Source organism: Athene noctua, chromosome 8, assembly GCF_965140245.1.
Source record: "Athene noctua chromosome 8, bAthNoc1.hap1.1, whole genome shotgun sequence".
Classification (NCBI taxonomy): domain Eukaryota; kingdom Metazoa; phylum Chordata; class Aves; order Strigiformes; family Strigidae; genus Athene; species Athene noctua.
The window spans coordinates 19794162-19804868 of NC_134044.1; positions in this window are offsets into that span (position 1 = coordinate 19794162).

A 10707-nucleotide genomic window follows, 5' to 3' on the forward strand; every position below is an offset into this window, starting at 1 on the left:
AGCAAAAGCAGTTTTTTCCTTTGACATAAACTGTGCCCAGATCCAACCTTTCATCCTCTTTCCCCTGACCCCCTCCATGGAGGAGTGATGATGGGTGCCTGTGGGGCTCTTGTTGCTGGGTGTTGCTGGCTGCAATTTGCCATCATGGAGCTGAGCCGGCGGCCTGACAGATGCTTTCTATTTGGTCATTTTTTGGTGCAGTGGTTTGATGTGTAATTAGAATTATTAGTTATAAATTTAGCCTGTCCTCCCTCCTCCAGCTGCGAATTAGCTCCAGCCTCCTAGCTGTGTTTTCATCATTTGCGAATGTTAGCAGGGGTATCCGAATTTGGGGTGGGGAAGGCTGCTTGCCCCCAGCCACATGGCATTGTCCTGCCACCCCAACCAGGGGGAGGCATTTCAAACCCGGGGATGGCATGCCATGAGCAGTTGGCAGAGGGGAGGAAGATGTTTTGGGCAAAGAGCACTGGGAGCACCGGATGCGGGTTGAAAGGACTAATTAACTCTTTCCCCCTTCTGCTGCAAGCTGCAGTCCCAAGCACAGATATTTCAGCTGGTGGGGACTTTCACATCAACATATCCATCCCTCCAGGTTTTGTTTTCCAGCCTTTCTTCAAATAAAGGCTCGTGCCACTCTGCAACGTGCTCAGGCCCCAGGCTTTTTATTATTTCCAAGGTCATTTGCTCTGCAGCAGGGCTGAAAAGCAGAATTGCCTTTCTTGCGCTGTTTATGTCTACCAGATACACACTACTTGCTTTTTCATTTGGATTCATTTTCTGTGCTGTCCTGAGAGAAAGGAGCAAAGCAATTTTCTATTTACTGCAAAATTCCAAGTGAGCAATTTTGTGGATCTGGAGATTGTCAGGAAGAGGTTACTGGACTGTGTACACGGAGGAGGAGGAGAGCAGAAGTGATAGGAGAAGCGCACGGATCAGGAGAGGCGATGGCTAAAGCTTTTGCAATCCCATCGCTGTCTCAAGAAACCTTTGCCTAAACACCCAAGACTGGTAACTATTACTGGATGTGTGAGTAATTCCTAGATAATTTTTTAAGTATTTGGAAAAAAACAATACATAATGAAAACATTACGCTATTGTCGTGCTGCTGACACTGTTGGCCAGATTCTCAGCTGCTGTGAATCACGCTCTCGCCTTTGACTTGGGCAGAATTATGCCTTATTTATCCCAGCTGAGGATCAAATGCATTGGCCAGCACTTGTACCACCTTTGCCTTGCAGGTCAGAGCAAAGCTCTGCCTAAAAAGCTGGTAAATTTGGCAATGCTTGCCCATGGCCATGCTCTGAAATGCAGCCAAGATTGTAAAGCCCCAGCTACAGCTGGTTGCTGTTGCCTCCAGCCTAACCCCAATGTGACGAGCTTTACGCACATCTCTTGGGGATGGGCAGAGGCAGCTGCTTTGCAGGGCCCCAAGGATGGGAGCCCTTGTTGGGCAGCACGGGCAGCAGTCTGGAGTGTGAGTGAGGGGCAGGGCTGCAGGCAGGGAGCTGGGAAGCAGCCGGCTGGAAGGAGGGAAGGATAAACAAGGAATGGTTAGCAGGTTGCACACATAGATTAATTTCTATATGTTTTTTCAGAACTTAGAATAATTTATTGTAATTACTGTTGGCTGAGTTGTGTTTGAAGAAGGCAGTGCTGTTTAAAAGGATTTTTGAAAGGTATTGAATTTGGAGGCAATTATTTTTTAAAAAAAATATGTTTAAGGATTATAAAAGTAATTACTGCCCTCAAGCCAGGATGTCTAATTATGTTAAACTGTGGCTTAAGACAGCACAACTTTCAGTCTCTTCCTTGGGTGGCTCACACAGGAGCAGAACACACGTGGCACAGCTGGGGCAGGGCTCGGCATGAGTGGGGATGTCCCCACAGCACCTCGGCGGCGATGCAGCTGCTGCAGAGACACGGGACAGGTGTGGAGGGATGAGCATGGGGCCACAAGGAAGCTGGGAAAAGGGAGGAAAAAAAAGGTGAAAGGGGAAAATCAGGAGAGCAATGGAAGCAAGGGACTGCGGGTACTAAGTGGGTACCCCCATCATATCAATGTTTGGGCACAAGCTACCCTGACGCCTGCGGGGAAGACCTTGCTCTTGCTTGGTGGAACGGGCACACTGAGCCCTCCGGGGCCTCTTCCTGCCCTGTTTTTCTCTGTTTTCCTCTGGGAGCCCTTCACGAGCAGCAAGAGAGAAGTATGCGTTTATTTTTCAAGCTTGCCTTTTGACTCCAACTCCCCTCTGTTCTTCTGCCAACGTGTGAGAAACAAGTTCAGGTTTAAAAGGCAACCTGAAATGTGCATGCACGCACAAAACTGTTTTATTTTTACAATGCCGTGATTTATGGGCCAGCTTGGGGCAGGAGGGGGATTTCACTGGTGATTTCTGAGCGTTTGAAGGTTGCCCATAGCGGGAGAGGCAGCCAACATCCTACGTGCTGGGGATGCAGCCGCTGCAGGCAGGGGGAGAGGGCAGCACAGGAGCAGCACAGAGGGTCTTTGCAACAGCGTTGAGGCTGCACGGGAGCTGGCAGGGCTGAATGTGGCGAGGCAGGAGCTGAGAGGAGGATATTTCAGTAACAGGGATGAGAGGTGATGCTGCGGGAGCGATAGGCAAAGCCACATCTTAGGGATGTCTAAAGACCTGCTGAGATTTAGACTCGGCATGGAGGTGGAGGTCCCAGGGGGAGGCGATTGCTCTCGTAGGCTGAGCTGGATGGAGGCTGGATATCTGTACAGAAACTGTGCACCCTCCTTCGCCGCCTCTTCCAGCATCCAGTACTGGCAGTGGGCTCACATGGCTGATCACACACATCAATTTTGAGTACAAACCACCCAGCTGATCCCAGTCACCACACACCCCCCTTCTCCCCGGGGCAGCAGCAAGACAGGAGGCTGTGGGCTGGTGGGGACACTCCTCTTGCAGCATGTCTCAAAACAAATCCACCCCATTTAACCCAAACTGTCAAGCAGCGTTGACCCAGAAAAGGCTGTTCTGGGGGGCAGCAGGCAGAGCAGTCTGGCGGGCGGGAGGGAGGGCTGTGTCCCTCAGTGCTGGCTCGCAGGCTCAGCCCCAGGCTCAGGTGCTGGTGGAGTGTGGGGGCCGCAGCCTTGGCAGGGGCACTCACCCCGGGTGTTCTGCGGTGCAGAGCTGCTGCCTCGCCGGCACTGTGGAGCTCGCAGAGGCACAGAGGCACTGCAAGGATGGGGAAGGCAGCCAGAGACAATGGATAATATCTGCTTTCTGGGGAGAGAAAGAGCTGTGCTGCCACTGAAAGCAGCAGCTAGAGAGCAAACCAGGAGCCGCTAGCGCTGGGAGAGGAACAGCAGGGCAGTTTCCAGCACCCTGTGTTGACCTGGAGGTCTGTCAAGTGTCAGGTCTAGACTTATCTCTGGCTCAACTGAGCTAGATAGACTGGGGAAAATGCAGTCCCAACACAAGATTTTTTTCAAATATAGAAAATTGTTTATCATGCTTATTGTTGTTATTATTATTACTACCATTATTATTATTTTTCAGTCTGGCTCCCCAGTGTCTTTGGGTGGTTTTCACTCCTGGAGTCTGCCAGCAGAAAGACTCCATGGTTTTTTTTTTTCCCCAAGACACACGTGGAAGCAGCTCTTGGTGGTCTGGGTCCTTTGTATTCTGCAGATTATAAAAGGTCTCTCCTGTAAGGAGCCTGTAAAAAAGAAGAGTACTAATTATTATTAACTCTGCCAAAGCCAATAATATCTTTGGGTAATTATCGGTTTACCCAATTTTCCTGTGAGCCTACTGTGTAAATACACCATTGTGAAGAGGCTATTATTTCCTCTACGCTCCACCTCGCTATGGCACTGATGGTTTTGGGCTAGTCACGTGCCCACTGTGATCAGGGTTGTTAATTTCGGTGGACGATCACCACCAATAATCAAATACAAGACGGGAAATGACACGAGTCGATGCACACCCTCCACCCTCCCGGTCCAGCCCCCTCTCTCTGCTCCAGCCCCTGAGCCCTCTTGTCCCAGCAGGTGCCACTTGCCACCTCTGTGCAAAATCCAGCAGGATGCTCCCCAGGGACTGCAGCCACCCCACCAACATTTCCCAGGCTCGGCCAGCAGCACGGCACGGCAGGGACCGTCCCAGTGACCAGTTGCCTCTGTGCCCAGCCCAAAGTGTGACTTTCCTTGCCATGATGAGGTGAAGCATGGGCAGGGAGCCGGCGGGCAGGAAGCATGTCTCACGACAGGAGACCCGAGCCGCTTTCCCTTTCATCACCACTCATTTATTTGGATTAGAGTCAGCTCTCTCCTGAATCCTTTGTTCGCTGTTTGTTATTCCACATGCACCCAGCGCTGCGCGTTCATCTTTATTAGCTCTAATTGCTTCCCCGTTCTAATGGGATCTTGCTATTCGCATACAATTGAAAGGAAATGTATTCATTAAAATAATTCTCCTCCTAACTGTTGTTTAGGGCTGGTGCTGTCAGTGCCGCTCGCTGTGATTTTCTCCCTGCCCGCTGCTGAGCACTGGACAGGACCAGGACACAGGCAAAGCTTCATTAACGATTTCATGTTAACATGAACCATAAGCTTCAGGCTCAGGTCAGTTTGGGTGATGTTTATTGATAGAGGAAAGGTCACAAAGCCACCTGGCTGCTGTTTCTGTGAAGCCTGAGGAGCATGTGAAGGGGTGGCACGTGTGTGCTCCCATCCACGGGCAACCGAACAGCTCTCCCAGTCACGCCAGGGCTGTGCTCGGCCCCGCTCGCAGTCGCACACACCAGAGCTCCCCAGCCTTCGCCTTCAAGGGGAAGGAATTAAATGAGAAAGCGGCAGAGAGAGGATAAAGCCAGGGATGCTTGAGAGCCAGAGAAACCGTGCTAGGCAAAAGTCTCCAGTCAAAATTAGTGACAAGAGACAGCTTCAAGCAGCAAACAAGCCATCTTCCTAACAGCTTGGCTTCCTCCCTGGCACTCAGACCAACTTTTCCTCCTTATTTATTTCCTCCCACCACCACTAGTTAAGCATCTTTAGGGAACACTTTAATGACCCATCTTCCTCCTCGCTGTTTACGCTTGGCTTTCCCTCCCCTACCTGGGGCAGCTGAGGTACCATCACCACCGTAGCTAAGCAACCTCCCCATTAGCACACTTGTGGCTCAGACCAAGGCATCCCCTCACCAGCTTTACACAATTAGCCCTCCAGTTTTTGTCTGCAGTGCCCCTCTCCTCCCCTCCTGATGACTCCGAAGGGCTTGTTTCTGCAGCACTGTCTGCTCAAATGAATAGATCTCCCTCTCGATGAAAAAAACATCCCCTGCTTTATCACATTCCCAATGCTCTGTGAAAGCTGCCTTCCCTCGCCTGGCATATTTATGCCATAATTTGTTAAGACCATCATGTAAGGCCGGGGTTGGGAAACTGGCAGTTTCAGGGCTTGCAGAGCTGTTTCAGCAGAGATGGGCAGCGCATTCTCCTTGTAAGTGATGCAGATGTGCAAGAGTTGTCCCTACAGATGGGGCTGGCAGGGTCCTCCGCTATTGGGACACCCCACGGACATGTTTAAGTCACTGATGGTCTATGTGATCATGGGCATGTCTGTGGGCCAGGAGGGAGCATCAGCCTGGACCAACACCGCTGTCCTGGGAGAGACCCTGGCAGAGAGGAGCCTTGCCAGCATCTCCGTGCCCTTGTTCCCATCCTGTGTCACCTCTGTGGGGATGGCTTTGCAATCGGCACAAAAGCTGAGCCTATCAATGTCTGTTTTCACTAGAGGGGTATTCCCAGACCCCCATCTTCCCAAGATTTCCCTAGTACAGCCACAGACTTGCTGCTTTCCTGGAACTTATCCTGGACTAGAGCTGGCCTGGGAACTTCATTTAAAATGCAAATGACTCGGCCTTGCCTAACAGCGATGGCACTAATGGGATGCGAGTTTGTGCCCGCTAATAGCATCCTGCAGTACTTCTGAAGTAAGCGTCTGCTTTGTCTCCGCATTTGTCTGTCACAGAAGAACATTACCCAGGCCCCGGCTCCCATTCTATTAATATATTTGCTTAATTACGCTGTACAGAGTGAGTGCCAGGCTGGCAGACAGACTGCAGAAGCTCTGCTATCACTGGAAGTGCTCCACCAAAGAAGACAGCGGTGACATCACAGGCGGATGACATCAGCCCCATGACATGCTTGTGCCCTTCCATCCGGCTCCACAAACCCTTCTGACCTTGCCCTGCCAGTCCTGGGCTTAGCACAATGCAGATGGGGACTACTGAGCTATCCACCAATAAAAGACACATGCTGTGCTCCCCAACAACTCGTTCTCCACATCCTAACACTGGCATCCAGCTTCGAGTGCTGCCTCCTTCCCCCAGCGAGGACTTGCTGTCTATCTGCATTTCAGAAGTGCCTATCAAGCCCCAGAAGACAGTGTTAGACAGACAGTAACCATCTGCCTGCAGGTCAAGTGGCCGTGACAGGCATCCTCTGGCCACTAAGACAGCAAGACGGTTTTGAGACCGTCTTCGCAGAGACTTCAGCTGACTGCAGAAATTGCTACCTGCTCTGTCACTTTTTATTCATCCTTGGGATGTACTTGAGAGCCGTCAGCTCCCTGAGTCACAGTGAAGCTGAACATCTTGCCAAAATGTGTGCTCAGGTAGCAAGTGTGATGAATCCTTCCGGCCGAGCTGGGAGCCCTGCACTGGGCTGGGGCATTTCTCCCCGGTGCAGGCAGCCCGCTCATGCACAAGGAGAGGAGGGACCCCAGCCTCGACAGCCAGAGAGAAGGCCACCAGATCCTCGCAGGCGTATGGGGTACTTGTCAGTAAATGCCCATTTACAGCGTCACCGTAAGCTGTGTGAGATGGATGGTGAAGCAATGAGATGTAAACAGGGTGGGTGACTGCTCATGGTGCCTGGTCTCAGACTGGGCATCCACACACCCCAGCTCTGCTTAGCCTTTTTGGGAAGCCTTGCTGTTAATCTGGCCAAGCAGTGGGACAGCACTTACCCAGCGCGGGAGCTTTCATCTCTAAAAGCCCTACGGAGCTGCACCTGAAGCCCAGGTCTCCCTTCCTTCTCTTCCTGCCTTCCTCCTCCTCACTGAGGTCTTTTCTTGAGCCCTCCTCTGCCTTGACACTTCACCCTGGACCCCTCTGCCCCTTTTCCTCCTCCACCTCTTCTTCAGCTCCCAGAACAAAATGCCACATCCCTGCCTTTGCAGGCAGTGCTGGTGGGCTGATGCAGGACACCATCATGGGTGGGAATTTGTAACAAGTCAAAAATAGAAATCACCCCCTCCCCCTAGAAAAAACCCATAAAGCAACAATAATGGTATCACATGGCAGCAAAGACAGTGGAATGCAGGAGGCACCTCCCAGCAAAGCCATTCGGGTGACCAAAGCGATCGTGCCTGGATTACCTGGGGGGGGGGGGGGGGGGGGGGCCGGGGCGTAGGCACAAAATGTTGATGGGGGAATGGGGGAAGCCAAGCTGGGGGCCAGAGCAGCCCCAGCGCAGGGTGACACCTCGCTCCCAGGCCCCAGGAGCTCTTGCAGTGAATTACTAAAACCAGTTCCTGAAAGATCCTAGGGCATCCGCAGGTCCGAGAATCTACCCCACTTACAGGGAATAATACCCACAGGCTCAGGAAACGCGTGGTGGTAGAGACAGGATTCTCTTCCTCTCTTCCCAGCCATGGGAAAGGAGGGGAGCCAAGCAGAGAGAGGACAATTCTTGCTCCAAAGAGAGTAAAATGATACTATTATTTTTTGCCTCGTTCTGCACATAAACCTAACACTTCCTTTGAGGCAGTCCTCAAGGACTTCCCAGACCCTGACTTCATCAAAAAGGAGAAAATTTAAAAAACTAAGCCATTCCACCAGAGTTGGTCTCCTGAAGCTTATAAACACGAGCGAGGTTAGAGAGGGGCAGGAGAGATGGGGAAACACAGGCCTGATCCTGCAAAGGGTGGCAGGCAGAGAAACCAAGCGGTACTGCTGGAGGGGGCTGGGGCAAGCAGGGAAAAAGTAAATCCCCTGCAAACCAGACCTGCTTGGGGGCGAGAAGGGTCCTTCGAGTCCTTTGAGGAGGGAGACCTTGGCCCTGCAGGTGGGGGGGCACATCTCTGCAGGTATTGCAAACCCCTCCCTGCTCCTGGTGCCTTTGAAAAATCTTCTAAGTAATGCACAAGCGCAGCAGCAGCAGGAGAGCAGGCGGCTGCTCCTCATCCTGTGGTGTGTCGGAAACCTCGGCTATGTCAAAGCCTCAGGGTTTTTTTTTTTTTGATCCTAATGCATTTATTTTCTAAGCTTCACTCCAGTTACAAACCTGCGTAGGTTGTTGCTTGTGTTGCTTTATGATTTTTTACTCTTTGTCTATTTTCCTTTCCCTGCCTTGTCCCCTTGCTGAGATGTACCCCTGGTTTCCACCTGCTGCTCCTCGGCAGCACATGGCCCTGCCTGTGCTCCCTGCTGCCGTTACTGGCACTCGCTGCCAGCCACCTTGGACAGATGTTTCCAACTGACCCGACAGTTCTGTAGCATCTCAGTGCATTCCCCAGCTGAACTAATCCCCCCACACCTTGTCAGGTTTCTGCACCAGTGGCCCCATTGCAGTTTAATTAAGGCAAAGCCTCTCCTTGCTGTAGAGACTTTCACTTACCAGCAGATTTCCCCAAGGCCTCATCAACTGAAACACTTCTCTATGTCCATTCCTCCTCTACCAGCAGCACAGCTTTCCCTGGCTGCCCAGGGGGATTGGGCAAGTCCTGGATTTAAGGCTCCTCTGAGGGTACCATGTGGAATGCCCCAACACCCAGGGAAGCACTCAGGTGCATCTGGCCACTGAACTGAGGCTGGTCTTATCCTGGGAAATGATACTTTTGATCCAAAGCCTGGCTTTGCTTTAGACTCAGTGCACCAAAATTTAGCTCTTGTACCTGCACTGAGAGCTGCAAATGTCTCTGTGGCTACTGCACGGGCTGGGGTTTGTTCTCCAAAAATATGTAGAATTAGTAATGGCTCTGCAGCTGGAACGGGAGCCAGGGTACCCAATTACTAGTTTTTATTTTCCATCAAGCTTGACAACAACGTTGTGAAAAATTAAGAAAGGGCAATGTTCTTCCCCATGTATAGGAGGAATGAGAGCCTATGCTATAAGCTTCCAGATGTCATTTTACATTTTCTATAAAAATGCATAGGGAACCCAGCTGGCCCTAGAGACACAGTTTGAGAAGCAAACAGCGAATTGCCACTTGGCAGTTGTGCAGCACGAGCCAGGGGGGCCACAGCCTGCGTGACGGCACGCTGTCCTTCCCCAGCCAGGGGTTCATGGCCAAGGCGATGCCAGCACCAGCCAAAGCCTCTGCCCTGCGCTAGGCTGGAGGGGGCTCAGCCTGCTCTCGAGCGGGCAGCAGGAGGGCAGCGTTTTGGGAGGGGGATGAGCTCCCTTGAGCGGTGTGGGGGGAAGGGATGAGCCCCCCGGAGCTGCTCCTGTTCACCAGCTCTCTGCACTCCTCACTGCCGCTGGAGCCGGTACTCCTCCGGCAACCCCCAGCATTGTAAACCATGCAGGAGCGGAGAGGGTAGCAGGATTGGCCCCTTCTCTGACTTTGTTTCACATTTTCAGGAACATAAATTACCATGGTTACCAAAGCCTGGGCTCCTCATTAGCAACATTTGCTCTCGATGTCAAATTAACGAAGTTGTTCCTTCACAGCGCTGGTGGGTGCTGCGGCTGTTCCAGCGCCTGTTGCCAGCACAGGCCACCACTTCACCCACAACCTGCTGCCCGGCTGCGGGGAGGGGAACGAGCTGCAGGGACTTGGCAGCGCCATGGGAAGGCGGCAGCGGCACCAGGGGTGCAGGCTGCTTTCCAGAGCCTGTTCTCCTGTGTTTCCCCCAGACCCCAATTATATCCACCAGTACCACGTAGGTGCCTTGCATCCCCTTACCGAGCTGCAAGAATATATTTGCTTTCATTTTCCCTAACGCACGTAACCGGCAGTAGTGTCTTTGAAGGTATAAAATGCATCTGCTGTTCGTATCATCTCTCGGCGATGACTACGCAACATCAATGCTACGGCCAACGTGCCTTTTTGACCCTCTCTCTCTCTTTCTCTCTAAAGAGGAGCTATTTAAAGCATCACATTGAACAATTTCATGTGTCCATAGAGGAACTTCGAGCGCCCCTGGTATCTTACAGCACTTGCTGGTGCCAACTATAAAAACACTCTCCACATGGAATTGTCTGCAAGGAGGGAATGACTGCAGGGATCACCCACACCCTGCAGGGAGAAGAGACCGCCGGTGGCCGGTGTGCTTGGGAACACGCCACTCCACACAGCAGCACTGGGAGGCTGATGGGAAGAAACATCAGCCCACGCCAGAAACTCTGGACCCGACCAAATGTCTTGAATGACATCAGCATGTACATCGTTACCCTGGCAATGTAATGTCATCAGGCTAATCCCCAATGTCGTGTAATCTCCTGTCACTGGGACAACACTGAAGGAAAGCAAACCTGGACCAATACCTCCTCATTTACCCAGACCTACCTAATCCCAGAGAAGCAAGTTAATAACATACATCAGCTCAGTATCTACTATTTTTTTATTAAACTCCACACATAACTTCTATATTATTTTCGTCCTTGCCAACTCAAGCTGCCCTGCTTCAGAGCCAGCAAGAAAGGACGCACTCGCAGGAGATGTTTCAT